This window comes from Ambystoma mexicanum, chromosome 6q (assembly GCF_040938575.1).
Source record: "Ambystoma mexicanum isolate Mex_15411 chromosome 6q, UKY_AmexF1_1, whole genome shotgun sequence".
NCBI classification, from domain to species: Eukaryota; Metazoa; Chordata; class Amphibia; order Caudata; family Ambystomatidae; genus Ambystoma; species Ambystoma mexicanum.
The window spans coordinates 1,630,525,201-1,630,543,598 of NC_090937.1; the positions used below are offsets into that span (position 1 = coordinate 1,630,525,201).

Below are 18,398 nucleotides of genomic sequence, written 5' to 3' on the forward strand. Positions count from 1 at the left end.
CCTCTGCTAACTTTTTTCAAATTATGTTTTTGTGTCATGGCATTAGGGCACAAAGAGCTGTAAGTGCCTGGATGCAATGTCATTCCTTGAACTTGCTGCCTCGTTCCACTCTTGCGCTAAATAGGAGAGGGTCCCAGCCCAGCCAACAAAATGTACTGTTCAAACAAACCAAACTTAAAACCAAGCTCCTTTTTTAAGGGGTCCCGGGGAAATGTTGGGCTGACCGGCAAGACCTCATGATGCGAACTGCTTCTGCGTCAAACGCAAGCTTTTTTCATTCCCAGCCAATGACTTATTCTTATTTCTAAGGGGCGCTCCATCAAATAGCCCAGACAGGCAGGCGTTGGTGGTATAGTGGTGAGCATAGCTACCTTCCAAGCAGTTGACCCGGGTTCGATTCCCGGCCAACGCAGATCAAATCTTTAAATTGTTCAAAATGCATTTTTGGGAAATCAGACTCATGCTGAAAGCAAAGCTGACACACTTTTCGCGAAAATCAAAACCCCATCCAGGAAAGGTTCTTGCATCCTAGTTTCTGCAACTGTCTATCGGTGAGGGGATTGAAGCGAGCAGGGCTCCTGGCCCCTCCCCGACAAAGCCCTGACGAAGGCCTGACAAAGGCCTATTCGCCTTGCCCTGACGGGCAAAGGTCCCAGCAGGCCACCGAGCACAGCACCTCAGCCTATTAGAGTGAGGTTTCAGGATCTCTCTCATCCTGTAAACCAACATACTGAGGAAGGTGAAACGTGTGGCTGCGCTCCTCACATGCTGAAGCAGCAGCAGCCCTTTCCCTGAAGCAAAGTTCCTTCATTCCTCCCTCCCATAACCCTTAGCAGGGGATTTATGGTAATTGAGTTGAGTTTCCAAACTGGCCCTTCCTTCCTTCCTTCCCATATCTGCCAGCTCGAGAAGGCTTGTTTTGTTGCACCTGGGAAGTAAAGTATCTATTTGCGAGAGAGAGAGAGAATGAGAGAGAGAGACAGAGAGAGAGAGACAGAGAGAGAAGGGGAAGGGGTGTTGGCAGTTAGGGTGTGAGCTAGAGAAATGAGGCCTGTCTGCAAAAGGCCATGGGATGGGAGTGCGTGGTTGCAGGTTGTTTGGCTTTGTAAGGCCTACTGCCCGCTTCACTCGAAACTGGGTCTAGGGTTGTCTGTTTGTAGGCTGTAAAAGCCCAGAAAAGCTCTTGTTCTCCAACCAGCAGAGTGGCGCAGCGGAAGCGTGCTGGTCCCATAACCCAGAGGTCGATGGATCGAAACCATCCTCTGCTAACTTTTTTCAAATTATGTTTTTGTGTCATGGCATTAGGGCACAAAGAGCTGTAAGTGCCTGGATGCAATGTCATTCCTTGAACTTGCTGCCTCGTTCCACTCTTGCGCTAAATAGGAGAGGGTCCCAGCCCAGCCAACAAAATGTACTGTTCAATCAAACCAAACTTAAAACCAAGCTCCTTTTTTAAGGGGTCCCGGGGAAATGTTGGGCTGACCGGCAAGACCTCATGATGCGAACTGCTTCTGCGTCAAACGCAAGCTTTTTTCATTCCCAGCCAATGACTTATTCTTATTTCTAAGGGACGCTCCATCAGATAGCCCAGACAGGCAGGCGTTGGTGGTATAGTGGTGAGCATAGCTGCTTTCCAAGCAGTTGACCGGGGTTCGATTCCCGGCCAACGCAGATCAAATCTTTAAATTGTTCAAAATGCATTTTTTGGAAATCAGACTCATGCTGAAAGCAAAGCTGACACACTTTTCGTGAAAATCAAAACCCCATCCAGGAAAGGTTCTTGCATCCTAGTTTCTGCAACTGTCTATCGGTGAGGGGATTGAAGCGAGCAGGGCTCCTGGCCCCTCCCCGACAAAATGCAATGTCATTCCTTGAACTTGCTGCCTCGTTCCACTCTTGCGCTAAATAGGAGAGGGTCCCAGCCCAGCCAACAAAATGTACTGTTCAATCAAACCAAACTTAAAACCAAGCTCCTTTTTTAAGGGGTCCCGGGGAAATGTTGGGCTGACCGGCAAGACCTCATGATGCGAACTGCTTCTGCGTCAAACGCAAGCTTTTTTCATTCCCAGCCAATGACTTATTCTTATTCTTATTCTTATTCTAGAGAAATGAGGCCTGTCTGCAAAAGGCCATGGGATGGGAGTGCGTGGTTACAGGTTGTTTGGCTTTGTAAGGCCTACTGCCCGCTTCACTCGAAACTGGGTCTAGGGTTGTCGGTTTGTAGGCTGTAAAAGCCCAGAAAAGCTCTTGTTCTCCAACCAGCAGAGTGGCGCGGCGGAAGCGTGCTGGGCCCATAACCCAGAGGTCGATGGATCGAAACCATCCTCTGCTAAGTTTTTTCAAATTATGTTTTTGTGTCATGGCATTAGGGAACAAAGAGCTGTAAGTGCCTGGATGCAATGTCATTCCTTGAACTTGCTGCCTCGTTCCACTCTTGCGCTAAATAGGAGAGGGTCCCAGCCCAGCCAACAAAATGTACTGTTCAATCAAACCAAACTTAAAACCAAGCTCCTTTTTTAAGGGGTCCCGGGGAAATGTTGGGCTGACCGGCAAGACCTCATGATGCGAACTGCTTCTGGGTCAAACGCAAGCTTTTTTCATTCCCAGCCAATGACTTATTCTTATTTCTGAGGGGCGCTCCATCACATAGCCCAGACAGGCAGGCGTTGGTGGTATAGTGGTGAGCATAGCTGCCTTCCAAGCAGTTGATCCGGGTTGGATTCCCGGCCAACGCAGATCAAATCTTTAAATTGTTCAAAATGCATTTTTGGGAAATCAGACTCATGCTGAAAGCAAAGCTGACACACTTTTCGCGAAAATCAAAACCCCATCCAGGAAAGGTTCTTGCATCCTAGTTTCTGCAACTGTCTATCGGTGAGGGGATTGAAGCGAGCAGGGCTTCTGGCCCCTCCCCGACAAAGCCCTGACGAAGGCCTGACAAAGGCCTATTCGCCTTGCCCTGACGGGCAAAGGTCCCAGCAGGCCACCGAGCACAGCACCTCAGCCTATTAGAGTGAGGTTTCAGGATCTCTCTCATCCTGTAAACCAACATACTGAGGAAGGTGAAACGTGTGGCTGCGCTCCTCACATGCTGAAGCAGCAGCAGCCCTTTCCCTGAAGCAAAGTTCCTTCATTCCTCCCCCCCATAACCCTTAGCAGGGGATTTATGGTAATTGAGTTGAGTTTCCAAACTGGCCCTTCCTTCCTTCCTTCACATATCTGCCAGCTCGAGAAGGCTTGTTTTGTTGCACCTGGGAAGTAAAGTATCTACTTGCGAGAGAGAGAGAATGAGAGAGAGAGACAGAGAGAGAGAGACAGAGAGAGAAGGGGAAGGGGTGTTGGCAGTTAGGGTGTGAGCTAGAGAAATGAGGCCTGTCTGCAAAAGGCCATGGGATGGGAGTGCGTGGTTGCAGTTTGTTTGGCTTTGTAAGGCCTACTGCCCGCTTCACTCGAAACTGGGTCTAGGGTTGTCGGTTTGTAGGCTGTAAAAGCCCAGAAAAGCTTTTGTTCTCCAACCAGCAGAGTGGCGCAGCGGAAGCGTGCTGGGCCCATAACCCAGAGGTCGATGGATCGAAACCATCCTCTGCTAAGTTTTTTCAAATTATGTTTTTGTGTCATGGCATTAGGGCACAAAGAGCTGTAAGTGCCTGGATGCAATGTCATTCCTTGAACTTGCTGCCTCGTTCCACTCTTGCGCTAAATAGGAGAGGGTCCCAGCCCAGCCAACAAAATGTACTGTTCAATCAAACCAAACTTAAAACCAAGCTCCTTTTTTAAGGGGTCCCGGGGAAATGTTGGGCTGACCGGCAAGACCTCATGATGCGAACTGCTTCTGGGTCAAATGCAAGCTTTTTTCATTCCCAGCCAATGACTTATTCTTATTTCTAAGGGGCGCTCCATCAGATAGCCCAGACAGGCAGGCGTTGGTGGTATAGTGGTGAGCATAGCTGCCTTCCAAGCAGTTAACCCGGGTTCGATTCCCGGCCAACGCAGATCAAATCTTTAAATTGTTCAAAATGCATTTTTGGGAAATCAGACTCATGCTGAAAGCAAAGCTGACACACTTTTCGCGAAAATCAAAACCCCATCCAGGAAAGGTTCTTGCATCCTAGTTTCTGCAACTGTCTATCAGTGAGGGGATTGAAGCGAGCAGGGCTCCTGGCCCCTCCCCGACAAAGCCCTGACGAAGGCCTGACAAAGGCCTATTCGCCTTGCCCTGACGGGCAAAGGTCCCAGCAGGCCACCGAGCACAGCACCTCAGCCTATTAGAGTGAGGTTTCAGGATCTCTCTCATCCTGTAAACCAACATACTGAGGAAGGTGAAACGTGTGGCTGCGCTCCTCACATGCTGAAGCAGCAGCAGCCCTTTCCCTGAAGCAAAGTTCCTTCATTCCTCACTCCCATAACCCTTAGCAGGGGATTTATGGTAATTGAGTTGAGTTTCCAAACTGGCCCTTCCTTCCTTCCTTCCCATATCTGCCAGCTCGAGAAGGCTTGTTTTGTTGCACCTGGGAAGTAAAGTATCTATTTGCGAGAGAGAGAGAATGAGAGAGAGAGACAGAGAGAGAGAGACAGAGAGAGAAGGGGAAGGGGTGTTGGCAGTTAGGGTGTGAGCTAGAGAAATGAGGCCTGTCTGCAAAAGGCCATGGGATGGGAGTGCGTGGTTGCAGGTTGTTTGGCTTTGTAAGGCCTACTGCCCGCTTCACTCGAAACTGGGTCTAGGGTTGTCGGTTTGTAGGCTGTAAAAGCCCAGAAAATCGCTTGTTCTCCAACCAGCAGAGTGGCGCAGCGGAAGCGTGCTGGGCCCATAACCCAGCGGTCGATGGATCGAAACCATCCTCTGCTAAGTTTTTTCAAATTATGTTTTTGTGTCATGGCATTAGGGCACAAAGAGCTGTAAGTGCCTGGATGCAATGTCATTCCTTGAACTTGCTGCCTCGTTCCACTCTTGCGCTAAATAGGAGAGGGTCCCAGCCCAGCCAACAAAATGTACTGTTCAATCAAACCAAACTTAAAACCAAGCTCCTTTTTTAAGGGGTCCCGGGGAAATGTTGGGCTGACCGGCAAGACCTCATGATGCGAACTGCTTCTGGGTCAAACGCAAGCTTTTTTCATTCCCAGCCAATGACTTATTCTTATTTCTGAGGGGCGCTCCATCACATAGCCCAGACAGGCAGGCGTTGGTGGTATAGTGGTGAGCATAGCTGCCTTCCAAGCAGTTGACCCGGGTTCGATTCCCGGCCAACGCAGATCAAATCTTTAAATTGTTCAAAATGCATTTTTGGGAAATCAGACTCATGCTGAAAGCAAAGCTGACACACTTTTCGCGAAAATCAAAACCCCATCCAGGAAAGGTTCTTGCATCCTAGTTTCTGCAACTGTCTATCGGTGAGGGGATTGAAGCGAGCAGAGCTCCTGGCCCCTCCCCGACAAAGCCCTGACGAAGGCCTGACAAAGGCCTATTCGCCTTGTCCTGACGGGCAAAGGTCCCAGCAGGCCACCGAGCACAGCACCTCAGCCTATTAGAGTGAGGTTTCAGGATCTCTCTCATCCTGTAAACCAACATACTGAGGAAGGTGAAAAGTGTGGCTGCGCTCCTCACATGCTGAAGCAGCAGCAGCCCTTTCCCTGAAGCAAAGTTCCTTCATTCCTCCCCCCCATAACCCTTAGCAGGGGATTTATGGTAATTGAGTTGAGTTTCCAAACTGGCCCTTCCTTCACATATCTGCCAGCTCGAGAAGGCTTGTTTTGTTGCACCTGGGAAGTAAAGTATCTACTTGCGAGAGAGAGAGAATGAGAGAGAGAGACAGAGAGAGAGAGACAGAGAGAGAAGGGGAAGGGGTGTTGGCAGTTAGGGTGTGAGCTAGAGAAATGAGGCCTGTCTGCAAAAGGCCATGGGATGGGAGTGCGTGGTTGCAGTTTGTTTGGCTTTGTAAGGCCTACTGCCCGCTTCACTCGAAACTGGGTCTAGGGTTGTCGGTTTGTAGGCTGTAAAAGCCCAGAAAAGCTCTTGTTCTCCAACAAGCAGAGTGGCGCAGCGGAAGCGTGCTGGGCCCATAACCCAGAGGTCGATGGATCGAAACCATCCTCTGCTAACTTTTTTCAAATTATGTTTTTGTGTCATGGCATTAGGGCACAAAGAGCTGTAAGTGCCTGGATGCAATGTCATTCCTTGAACTTGCTGCCTCGTTCCACTCTTGCGCTAAATAGGAGAGGGTCCCAGCCCAACCAACAAAATGTACTGTTCAATCAAACCAAACTTAAAACCAAGCTTCTTTTTTAAGGGGTCCCGGGGAAATGTTGGGCTGACCGGCAAGACCTCATGATGCGAACTGCTTCTGCGTCAAACGCAAGCTTTTTTCATTCCCAGCCAATGACTTATTCTTATTTCTAAGGGGCGCTTCATCAGATAGTCCAGACAGGCAGGCGTTGGTGGTATAGTGGTGAGCATAGCTGCCTTCCAAGCAGTTGACCTGGGTTCGATTCCCGGCCAACACAGATCAAATCTTTAAATTGTTCAAAATGCATTTTTTGGAAATCAGACTCATGCTGAAAGCAAAGCTGACACGCTTTTCGCGAAAATCAAATCCCCATCCAGGAAAGGTTCTTGCATCCTAGTTTCTGCAACTGTCTATCGGTGAGGGGATTGAAGCGAGCAGGGCTCCTGGCCCCTCCCCGACAAAGCCCTGACGAAGGCCTGACAAAGGCCTATTCGCCTTGCCCTGACGGGCAAAGGTCCCAGCAGGCCACCGAGCACAGCACCTCAGCCTATTAGAGTGAGGTTTCAGGATCTCTCTCATCCTGTAAACCAACATACTGAGGAAGGTGAAACGTGTGGCTGCGCTCCTCACATGCTGAAGCAGCAGCAGCCCTTTCCCTGAAGCAAAGTTCCTTCATTCCTCCCTCCCATAACCCTTAGCAGGGGATTTATGGTAATTGAGTTGAGTTTCCAAACTGGCCCTTCCTTCCTTCCTTCCCATATCTGCCAGCTCGAGAAGGCTTGTTTTGTTGCACCTGGGAAGTAAAGTATCTATTTGCGAGAGAGAGAGAGAATGAGAGAGAGAGACAGAGAGAGAGAGACAGAGAGAGAAGGGGAAGGGGTGTTGGCAGTTAGGGTGTGAGCTAGAGAAATGAGGCCTGTCTGCAAAAGGCCATGGGATGGGAGTGCGTGGTTGCAGGTTGTTTGGCTTTGTAAGGCCTACTGCCCGCTTCACTCGAAACTGGGTCTAGGGTTGTCTGTTTGTAGGCTGTAAAAGCCCAGAAAAGCTCTTGTTCTCCAACCAGCAGAGTGGCGCAGCGGAAGCGTGCTGGTCCCATAACCCAGAGGTCGATGGATCGAAACCATCCTCTGCTAACTTTTTTCAAATTATGTTTTTGTGTCATGGCATTAGGGCACAAAGAGCTGTAAGTGCCTGGATGCAATGTCATTCCTTGAACTTGCTGCCTCGTTCCACTCTTGCGCTAAATAGGAGAGGGTCCCAGCCCAGCCAACAAAATGTACTGTTCAATCAAACCAAACTTAAAACCAAGCTCCTTTTTTAAGGGGTCCCGGGGAAATGTTGGGCTGACCGGCAAGACCTCATGATGCGAACTGCTTCTGCGTCAAACGCAAGCTTTTTTCATTCCCAGCCAATGACTTATTCTTATTTCTAAGGGACGCTCCATCAGATAGCCCAGACAGGCAGGCGTTGGTGGTATAGTGGTGAGCATAGCTGCTTTCCAAGCAGTTGATCGGGGTTCGATTCCCGGCCAACGCAGATCAAATCTTTAAATTGTTCAAAATGCATTTTTTGGAAATCAGACTCATGCTGAAAGCAAAGCTGACACACTTTTCGTGAAAATCAAAACCCCATCCAGGAAAGGTTCTTGCATCCTAGTTTCTGCAACTGTCTATCGGTGAGGGGATTGAAGCGAGCAGGGCTCCTGGCCCCTCCCCGACAAAATGCAATGTCATTCCTTGAACTTGCTGCCTCGTTCCACTCTTGCGCTAAATAGGAGAGGGTCCCAGCCCAGCCAACAAAATGTACTGTTCAATCAAACCAAACTTAAAACCAAGCTCCTTTTTTAAGGGGTCCCGGGGAAATGTTGGGCTGACCGGCAAGACCTCATGATGCGAACTGCTTCTGCGTCAAACGCAAGCTTTTTTCATTCCCAGCCAATGACTTATTCTTATTCTTATTCTTATTCTAGAGAAATGAGGCCTGTCTGCAAAAGGCCATGGGATGGGAGTGCGTGGTTACAGGTTGTTTGGCTTTGTAAGGCCTACTGCCCGCTTCACTCGAAACTGGGTCTAGGGTTGTCGGTTTGTAGGCTGTAAAAGCCCAGAAAAGCTCTTGTTCTCCAACCAGCAGAGTGGCGCGGCGGAAGCGTGCTGGGCCCATAACCCAGAGGTCGATGGATCGAAACCATCCTCTGCTAAGTTTTTTCAAATTATGTTTTTGTGTCATGGCATTAGGGAACAAAGAGCTGTAAGTGCCTGGATGCAATGTCATTCCTTGAACTTGCTGCCTCGTTCCACTCTTGCGCTAAATAGGAGAGGGTCCCAGCCCAGCCAACAAAATGTACTGTTCAATCAAACCAAACTTAAAACCAAGCTCCTTTTTTAAGGGGTCCCGGGGAAATGTTGGGCTGACCGGCAAGACCTCATGATGCGAACTGCTTCTGGGTCAAACGCAAGCTTTTTTCATTCCCAGCCAATGACTTATTCTTATTTCTGAGGGGCGCTCCATCACATAGCCCAGACAGGCAGGCGTTGGTGGTATAGTGGTGAGCATAGCTGCCTTCCAAGCAGTTGATCCGGGTTGGATTCCCGGCCAACGCAGATCAAATCTTTAAATTGTTCAAAATGCATTTTTGGGAAATCAGACTCATGCTGAAAGCAAAGCTGACACACTTTTCGCGAAAATCAAAACCCCATCCAGGAAAGGTTCTTGCATCCTAGTTTCTGCAACTGTCTATCGGTGAGGGGATTGAAGCGAGCAGGGCTCCTGGCCCCTCCCCGACAAAGCCCTGACGAAGGCCTGACAAAGGCCTATTCGCCTTGCCCTGACGGGCAAAGGTCCCAGCAGGCCACCGAGCACAGCACCTCAGCCTATTAGAGTGAGGTTTCAGGATCTCTCTCATCCTGTAAACCAACATACTGAGGAAGGTGAAACGTGTGGCTGCGCTCCTCACATGCTGAAGCAGCAGCAGCCCTTTCCCTGAAGCAAAGTTCCTTCATTCCTCCCCCCCATAACCCTTAGCAGGGGATTTATGGTAATTGAGTTGAGTTTCCAAACTGGCCCTTCCTTCCTTCCTTCACATATCTGCCAGCTCGAGAAGGCTTGTTTTGTTGCACCTGGGAAGTAAAGTATCTACTTGCGAGAGAGAGAGAATGAGAGAGAGAGACAGAGAGAGAGAGACAGAGAGAGAAGGGGAAGGGGTGTTGGCAGTTAGGGTGTGAGCTAGAGAAATGAGGCCTGTCTGCAAAAGGCCATGGGATGGGAGTGCGTGGTTGCAGTTTGTTTGGCTTTGTAAGGCCTACTGCCCGCTTCACTCGAAACTGGGTCTAGGGTTGTCGGTTTGTAGGCTGTAAAAGCCCAGAAAAGCTTTTGTTCTCCAACCAGCAGAGTGGCGCAGCGGAAGCGTGCTGGGCCCATAACCCAGAGGTCGATGGATCGAAACCATCCTCTGCTAAGTTTTTTCAAATTATGTTTTTGTGTCATGGCATTAGGGCACAAAGAGCTGTAAGTGCCTGGATGCAATGTCATTCCTTGAACTTGCTGCCTCGTTCCACTCTTGCGCTAAATAGGAGAGGGTCCCAGCCCAGCCAACAAAATGTACTGTTCAATCAAACCAAACTTAAAACCAAGCTCCTTTTTTAAGGGGTCCCGGGGAAATGTTGGGCTGACCGGCAAGACCTCATGATGCGAACTGCTTCTGGGTCAAATGCAAGCTTTTTTCATTCCCAGCCAATGACTTATTCTTATTTCTAAGGGGCGCTCCATCACATAGCCCAGACAGGCAGGCGTTGGTGGTATAGTGGTGAGCATAGCTGCCTTCCAAGCAGTTAACCCGGGTTCGATTCCCGGCCAACGCAGATCAAATCTTTAAATTGTTCAAAATGCATTTTTGGGAAATCAGACTCATGCTGAAAGCAAAGCTGACACACTTTTCGCGAAAATCAAAACCCCATCCAGGAAAGGTTCTTGCATCCTAGTTTCTGCAACTGTCTATCAGTGAGGGGATTGAAGCGAGCAGGGCTCCTGGCCCCTCCCCGACAAAGCCCTGACGAAGGCCTGACAAAGGCCTATTCGCCTTGCCCTGACGGGCAAAGGTCCCAGCAGGCCACCGAGCACAGCACCTCAGCCTATTAGAGTGAGGTTTCAGGATCTCTCTCATCCTGTAAACCAACATACTGAGGAAGGTGAAACGTGTGGCTGCGCTCCTCACATGCTGAAGCAGCAGCAGCCCTTTCCCTGAAGCAAAGTTCCTTCATTCCTCACTCCCATAACCCTTAGCAGGGGATTTATGGTAATTGAGTTGAGTTTCCAAACTGGCCCTTCCTTCCTTCCTTCCCATATCTGCCAGCTCGAGAAGGCTTGTTTTGTTGCACCTGGGAAGTAAAGTATCTATTTGCGAGAGAGAGAGAATGAGAGAGAGAGACAGAGAGAGAGAGACAGAGAGAGAAGGGGAAGGGGTGTTGGCAGTTAGGGTGTGAGCTAGAGAAATGAGGCCTGTCTGCAAAAGGCCATGGGATGGGAGTGCGTGGTTGCAGGTTGTTTGGCTTTGTAAGGCCTACTGCCCGCTTCACTCGAAACTGGGTCTAGGGTTGTCGGTTTGTAGGCTGTAAAAGCCCAGAAAATCGCTTGTTCTCCAACCAGCAGAGTGGCGCAGCGGAAGCGTGCTGGGCCCATAACCCAGCGGTCGATGGATCGAAACCATCCTCTGCTAAGTTTTTTCAAATTATGTTTTTGTGTCATGGCATTAGGGCACAAAGAGCTGTAAGTGCCTGGATGCAATGTCATTCCTTGAACTTGCTGCCTCGTTCCACTCTTGCGCTAAATAGGAGAGGGTCCCAGCCCAGCCAACAAAATGTACTGTTCAATCAAACCAAACTTAAAACCAAGCTCCTTTTTTAAGGGGTCCCGGGGAAATGTTGGGCTGACCGGCAAGACCTCATGATGCGAACTGCTTCTGGGTCAAACGCAAGCTTTTTTCATTCCCAGCCAATGACTTATTCTTATTTCTGAGGGGCGCTCCATCACATAGCCCAGACAGGCAGGCGTTGGTGGTATAGTGGTGAGCATAGCTGCCTTCCAAGCAGTTGACCCGGGTTCGATTCCCGGCCAACGCAGATCAAATCTTTAAATTGTTCAAAATGCATTTTTGGGAAATCAGACTCATGCTGAAAGCAAAGCTGACACACTTTTCGCGAAAATCAAAACCCCATCCAGGAAAGGTTCTTGCATCCTAGTTTCTGCAACTGTCTATCGGTGAGGGGATTGAAGCGAGCAGAGCTCCTGGCCCCTCCCCGACAAAGCCCTGACGAAGGCCTGACAAAGGCCTATTCGCCTTGTCCTGACGGGCAAAGGTCCCAGCAGGCCACCGAGCACAGCACCTCAGCCTATTAGAGTGAGGTTTCAGGATCTCTCTCATCCTGTAAACCAACATACTGAGGAAGGTGAAAAGTGTGGCTGCGCTCCTCACATGCTGAAGCAGCAGCAGCCCTTTCCCTGAAGCAAAGTTCCTTCATTCCTCCCCCCCATAACCCTTAGCAGGGGATTTATGGTAATTGAGTTGAGTTTCCAAACTGGCCCTTCCTTCACATATCTGCCAGCTCGAGAAGGCTTGTTTTGTTGCACCTGGGAAGTAAAGTATCTACTTGCGAGAGAGAGAGAATGAGAGAGAGAGACAGAGAGAGAGAGACAGAGAGAGAAGGGGAAGGGGTGTTGGCAGTTAGGGTGTGAGCTAGAGAAATGAGGCCTGTCTGCAAAAGGCCATGGGATGGGAGTGCGTGGTTGCAGTTTGTTTGGCTTTGTAAGGCCTACTGCCCGCTTCACTCGAAACTGGGTCTAGGGTTGTCGGTTTGTAGGCTGTAAAAGCCCAGAAAAGCTCTTGTTCTCCAACAAGCAGAGTGGCGCAGCGGAAGCGTGCTGGGCCCATAACCCAGAGGTCGATGGATCGAAACCATCCTCTGCTAACTTTTTTCAAATTATGTTTTTGTGTCATGGCATTAGGGCACAAAGAGCTGTAAGTGCCTGGATGCAATGTCATTCCTTGAACTTGCTGCCTCGTTCCACTCTTGCGCTAAATAGGAGAGGGTCCCAGCCCAACCAACAAAATGTACTGTTCAATCAAACCAAACTTAAAACCAAGCTTCTTTTTTAAGGGGTCCCGGGGAAATGTTGGGCTGACCGGCAAGACCTCATGATGCGAACTGCTTCTGCGTCAAACGCAAGCTTTTTTCATTCCCAGCCAATGACTTATTCTTATTTCTAAGGGGCGCTTCATCAGATAGTCCAGACAGGCAGGCGTTGGTGGTATAGTGGTGAGCATAGCTGCCTTCCAAGCAGTTGACCTGGGTTCGATTCCCGGCCAACACAGATCAAATCTTTAAATTGTTCAAAATGCATTTTTTGGAAATCAGACTCATGCTGAAAGCAAAGCTGACACGCTTTTCGCGAAAATCAAATCCCCATCCAGGAAAGGTTCTTGCATCCTAGTTTCTGCAACTGTCTATCGGTGAGGGGATTGAAGCGAGCAGGGCTCCTGGCCCCTCCCCGACAAAGCCCTGACGAAGGCCTGACAAAGGCCTATTCGCCTTGCCCTGACGGGCAAAGGTCCCAGCAGGCCACCGAGCACAGCACCTCAGCCTATTAGAGTGAGGTTTCAGGATCTCTCTCATCCTGTAAACCAACATACTGAGGAAGGTGAAACGTGTGGCTGCGCTCCTCACATGCTGAAGCAGCAGCAGCCCTTTCCCTGAAGCAAAGTTCCTTCATTCCTCCCTCCCATAACCCTTAGCAGGGGATTTATGGTAATTGAGTTGAGTTTCCAAACTGGCCCTTCCTTCCTTCCTTCCCATATCTGCCAGCTCGAGAAGGCTTGTTTTGTTGCACCTGGGAAGTAAAGTATCTATTTGCGAGAGAGAGAGAATGAGAGAGAGAGACAGAGAGAGAGAGACAGAGAGAGAAGGGGAAGGGGTGTTGGCAGTTAGGGTGTGAGCTAGAGAAATGAGGCCTGTCTGCAAAAGGCCATGGGATGGGAGTGCGTGGTTGCAGGTTGTTTGGCTTTGTAAGGCCTACTGCCCGCTTCACTCGAAACTGGGTCTAGGGTTGTCGGTTTGTAGGCTGTAAAAGCCCAGAAAAGCTCTTGTTCTCCAACCAGCAGAGTGGCGCAGCGGAAGCGTGCTGGGCCCATAACCCAGAGGTCGATGGATCGAAACCATCCTCTGCTAAGTTTTTTCAAATTATGTTTTTGTGTCATGGCATTAGGGCACAAAGAGCTGTAAGTGCCTGGATGCAATGTCATTCCTTGAACTTGCTGCCTCGTTCCACTCTTGCGCTAAATAGGAGAGGGTCCCAGCCCAGCCAACAAAATGTACTGTTCAATCAAACCAAACTTAAAACCAAGCTCCTTTTTTAAGGGGTCCCGGGGAAATGTTGGGCTGACCGGCAAGACCTCATGATGCGAACTGCTTCTGCGTCAAACGCAAGCTTTTTTCATTCCCAGCCAATGACTTATTCTTATTTCTAAGGGGCGCTCCATCAGATAGCCCAGGCAGGCAGGCGTTAGTGGTATAGTGGTGAGCATAGCTGCCTTCCAAGCAGTTGACCCGGATTCGATTCCCGGCCAACGCAGATCAAATCTTTAAATTGTTCAAAATGCATTTTTTGGAAATCAGACTCATGCTGAAAGCAAAGCTGACACACTTTTCGTGAAAATCAAAACCCCATCCAGGAAAGGTTCTTGCATCCTAGTTTCTGCAACTGTCTATCGGTGAGGGGATTGAAGCGAGCAGGGCTCCTGGCCCCTCCCCGACAAAGCCCTGACGACGGCCTGACAAAGGCCTATTCGCCTTGCCCTGACGGGCCAAGGTCCCAGCAGGCCACCGAGCACAGCACCTCAGCCTATTAGAGTGAGGTTTCAGGATCTCTCTCATCCTGTAAACCAACATACTGAGGAAGGTGAAACGTGTGGCTGCGCTCCTCACATGCTGAAGCAGCAGCAGCCCTTTCCCTGAAGCAAAGTTCCTTCATTCCTCCCTCCCATAACCCTTAGCAGGGGATTTATGGTAATTGAGTTGAGTTTCCAAACTGGCCCTTCCTTCCTTCCTTCCCATATCTGCCAGCTCGAGAAGGCTTGTTTTGTTGCACCTGGGAAGTAAAGTATCTATTTGCGAGAGAGAGAGAATGAGAGAGAGAGACAGAGAGAGAGAGAGACAGAGAGAGAAGGGGAAGGGGTGTTGGCAGTTAGGGTGTGAGCTAGAGAAATGAGGCCTGTCTGCAAAAGGCCATGGGATGGGAGTGCGTGGTTGCAGGTTGTTTGGCTTTGTAAGGCCTACTGCCCGCTTCACTCGAAACTGGGTCTAGGGTTGTCGGTTTGTAGGCTGTAAAAGCCCAGAAAAGCTCTTGTTCTCCAACCAGCAGAGTGGCGCAGCGGAAGTGTGCTGGGCCCATAACCCAGAGGTCGATGGATCGAAACCATCCTCTGCTAAGTTTTTTCAAATTATGTTTTTGTGTCATGGCATTAGGGCACAAAGAGCTGTAAGTGCCTGGATGCAATGTCATTCCTTGAACTTGCTGCCTCGTTCCACTCATGCGCTAAATAGGAGAGGGTCCCAGCCCAGCCAACAAAATGTACTGTTCAATCAAACCAAACTTAAAACCAAGCTCCTTTTTTAAGGGGTCCCGGGGAAATGTTGGGCTGACCGGCAAGACCTCATGATGCGAACTGCTTCTGCGTCAAACGCAAGCTTTTTTCATTCCCAGCCAATGACTTATTCTTATTTCTAAGGGGAGCTCCATCACATAGCCCAGACAGGCAGGCGTTGGTGGTATAGTGGTGAGCATAGCTGCCTTCCAAGCAGTTGACCCGGGTTCGATTCCCGGCCAAAGCAGATCAAATCTTTAAATTGTTCAAAATGCATTTTTTGGAAATCAGACTCATGCTGAAAGCAAAGCTGACACACTTTTCGTGAAAATCAAAACCCCATCCAGGAAAGGTTCTTGCATCCTAGTTTCTGCAACTGTCTATCGGTGAGGGGATTGAAGCGAGCAGGGCTCCTGGCCCCTCCCCGACAAAGCCCTGACGAAGGCCTGACAAAGGCCTAATCGCCTTGCCCTGACGGGCAAAGGTCCCAGCAGGCCACCGAGCACAGCACCTCAGCCTATTAGAGTGAGGTTTCAGGATCTCTCTCATCCTGTAAACCAACATACTGAGGAAGGTGAAACGTGTGGCTGCGCTCCTCACATGCTGAAGCAGCAGCAGCCCTTTCCCTGAAGCAAAGTTCCTTCATTCCTCCCTCCCATAACCCTTAGCAGGGGATTTATGGTAATTGAGTTGAGTTTCCAAACTGGCCCTTCCTTCCTTCCTTCCCATATCTGCCAGCTCGAGAAGGCTTGTTTTGTTGCACCTGGGAAGTAAAGTATCTATTTGCGAGAGAATGAGAGAGAGAGACAGAGAGAGAGAGACAGAGAGAGAAGGGGAAGGGGTGTTGGCAGTTAGGGTGTGAGCTAGAGAAATGAGGCCTGTCTGCAAAAGGCCATGGGATGGGAGTGCGTGGTTGCAGGTTGTTTGGCTTTGTAAGGCCTACTGCCCGCTTCACTCGAAACTGGGTCTAGGGTTGTCGGTTTGTAGGCTGTAAAAGCCCAGAAAAGCTCTTGTTCTCCAACCAGCAGAGTGGCGCAGCGGAAGCGTGCTGGGCCCATAACCCAGAGGTCGATGGATCGAAACCATCCTCTGCTAAGTTTTTTCAAATTATGTTTTTGTGTCATGGCATTAGGGCACAAAGAGCTGTAAGTGCCTGGATGCAATGTCATTCCTTGAACTTGCTGCCTCGTTCCACTCTTGCGCTAAATAGGAGAGGGTCCCAGCCCAGCCAACAAAATGTACTGTTCAATCAAACCAAACTTAAAACCGAGCTCCTTTATTAAGGGGTCCCGGGGAAATGTTGGGCTGACCGGCAAGACCTCATGATGCGAACTGCTTCTGCGTCAAACGCAAGCTTTTTTCATTCCCAGACAATGACTTATTCTTATTTCTAAGGGGCGCTCCATCACATAGCCCAGACAGGCAGGCGTTGGTGGTATAGTGGTGAGCATAGCTGCCTTCCAAGCAGTTGACCCGGGTTCGATTCCCGGCCAACGCAGATCAAATCTTTAAATTGTTCAAAATGCATTTTTGGGAAATCAGACTCATGCTGAAAGCAAAGCTGACACACTTTTCGCGAAAATCAAAACCCCATCCAGGAAAGGTTCTTGCATCCTAGTTTCTGCAACTGTCTATCGGTGAGGGGATTGAAGCGAGCAGGGCTCCTGGCCCCTCCCCGACAAAATGCAATGTCATTCCTTGAACTTGCTGCCTCGTTCCACTCTTGCGCTAAATAGGAGAGGGTCCCAGCCCAGCCAACAAAATGTACTGTTCAATCAAACCAAACTTAAAACCAAGCTCCTTTTTTAAGGGGTCCCGGGGAAATGTTGGGCTGACCGGCAAGACCTCATGATGCGAACTGCTTCTGCGTCAAACGCAAGCTTTTTTCATTCCCAGCCAATGACTTATTCTTATTCTTATTCTTATTCTAGAGAAATGAGGCCTGTCTGCAAAAGGCCATGGGATGGGAGTGCGTGGTTACAGGTTGTTTGGCTTTGTAAGGCCTACTGCCCGCTTCACTCGAAACTGGGTCTAGGGTTGTCGGTTTGTAGGCTGTAAAAGCCCAGAAAAGCTCTTGTTCTCCAACCAGCAGAGTGGCGCGGCGGAAGCGTGCTGGGCCCATAACCCGGAGGTCGATGGATCGAAACCATCCTCTGCTAAGTTTTTTCAAATTATGTTTTTGTGTCATGGCATTAGGGAACAAAGAGCTGTAAGTGCCTGGATGCAATGTCATTCCTTGAACTTGCTGCCTCGTTCCACTCTTGCGCTAAATAGGAGAGGGTCCCAGCCCAGCCAACAAAATGTACTGTTCAATCAAACCAAACTTAAAACCAAGCTCCTTTTTTAAGGGGTCCCGGGGAAATGTTGGGCTGACCGGCAAGACCTCATGATGCGAACTGCTTCTGGGTCAAACGCAAGCTTTTTTCATTCCCAGCCAATGACTTATTCTTATTTCTGAGGGGCGCTCCATCACATAGCCCAGACAGGCAGGCGTTGGTGGTATAGTGGTGAGCATAGCTGCCTTCCAAGCAGTTGATCCGGGTTCGATTCCCGGCCAACGCAGATCAAATCTTTAAATTGTTCAAAATGCATTTTTGGGAAATCAGACTCATGCTGAAAGCAAAGCTGACACACTTTTCGCGAAAATCAAAACCCCATCCAGGAAAGGTTCTTGCATCCTAGTTTCTGCAACTGTCTATCGGTGAGGGGATTGAAGCGAGCAGGGCTCCTGGCCCCTCCCCGACAAAGCCCTGACGAAGGCCTGACAAAGGCCTATTCGCCTTGCCCTGACGGGCAAAGGTCCCAGCAGGCCACCGAGCACAGCACCTCAGCCTATTAGAGTGAGGTTTCAGGATCTCTCTCATCCTGTAAACCAACATACTGAGGAAGGTGAAACGTGTGGCTGCGCTCCTCACATGCTGAAGCAGCAGCAGCCCTTTCCCTGAAGCAAAGTTCCTTCATTCCTCCCCCCCATAACCCTTAGCAGGGGATTTATGGTAATTGAGTTGAGTTTCCAAACTGGCCCTTCCTTCCTTCCTTCACATATCTGCCAGCTCGAGAAGGCTTGTTTTGTTGCACCTGGGAAGTAAAGTATCTACTTGCGAGAGAGAGAGAATGAGAGAGAGAGACAGAGAGAGAGAGACAGAGAGAGAAGGGGAAGGGGTGTTGGCAGTTAGGGTGTGAGCTAGAGAAATGAGGCCTGTCTGCAAAAGGCCATGGGATGGGAGTGCGTGGTTGCAGTTTGTTTGGCTTTGTAAGGCCTACTGCCCGCTTCACTCGAAACTGGGTCTAGGGTTGTCGGTTTGTAGGCTGTAAAAGCCCAGAAAAGCTTTTGTTCTCCAACCAGCAGAGTGGCGTAGCGGAAGCGTGCTGGGCCCATAACCCAGAGGTCGATGGATCGAAACCATCCTCTGCTAAGTTTTTTCAAATTATGTTTTTGTGTCATGGCATTAGGGCACAAAGAGCTGTAAGTGCCTGGATGCAATGTCATTCCTTGAACTTGCTGCCTCGTTCCACTCTTGCGCTAAATAGGAGAGGGTCCCAGC

The 18,398-nt window shown here is 49.6% G+C and overlaps 3 non-coding genes across 3 annotated transcripts; all 3 read left to right on the forward strand.

Moving 5' to 3' along the window:
• The first annotated feature begins 5,177 nt into the window (after positions 1-5,177).
• On the forward strand, positions 5,178-5,249 carry TRNAG-UCC (transfer RNA glycine (anticodon UCC)). Its single transcript has one exon. It is a non-coding gene; the product is annotated as a tRNA-Gly (tRNA).
• A 6,014-nt stretch (positions 5,250-11,263) lies between these two features.
• On the forward strand, positions 11,264-11,335 carry TRNAG-UCC (transfer RNA glycine (anticodon UCC)). Its single transcript has one exon. It is a non-coding gene; the product is annotated as a tRNA-Gly (tRNA).
• A 4,944-nt stretch (positions 11,336-16,279) lies between these two features.
• On the forward strand, positions 16,280-16,351 carry TRNAG-UCC (transfer RNA glycine (anticodon UCC)). Its single transcript has one exon. It is a non-coding gene; the product is annotated as a tRNA-Gly (tRNA).
• Positions 16,352-18,398: the final 2,047 nt, after the last annotated feature.